Below are 403 nucleotides of genomic sequence, written 5' to 3' on the forward strand. Positions count from 1 at the left end.
TGAACAGGATCTTACGGTCTATTAAATTTCTTATTCCTGATCTAGATATTAATCTTTGGCACCGTCGTTCACTTAGTTCGTCATGCATGTTGCATAAGATTTTTCATAATTCTGACCATCTTTACATTCAGATCTTCCCGGACAATAACATCCCTGTTCGTAATACTAGGCATGCAGTTAATTCTAATAGTCAGGCGTTCTCTATCATGAGTCTCAATACTACACTGTATTTTAGAAGTTTTATACCACCTGAGGCCAAGTTGTGGAATGATCTCCCTAATCGGGTAATTGAATCGGTAGAACGTCAGAAGTTCAAACTAACAGCAAATGTTTTTATGTTGAACAGGCTGACATATGTCTTTTTATAGTTTATCTATGAAATATCTGTTTTAATGTTGTTAAT

This window comes from Palaemon carinicauda, chromosome 14 (genome assembly GCF_036898095.1).
Source record: "Palaemon carinicauda isolate YSFRI2023 chromosome 14, ASM3689809v2, whole genome shotgun sequence".
NCBI lineage: Eukaryota > Metazoa > Arthropoda > Malacostraca > Decapoda > Palaemonidae > Palaemon > Palaemon carinicauda.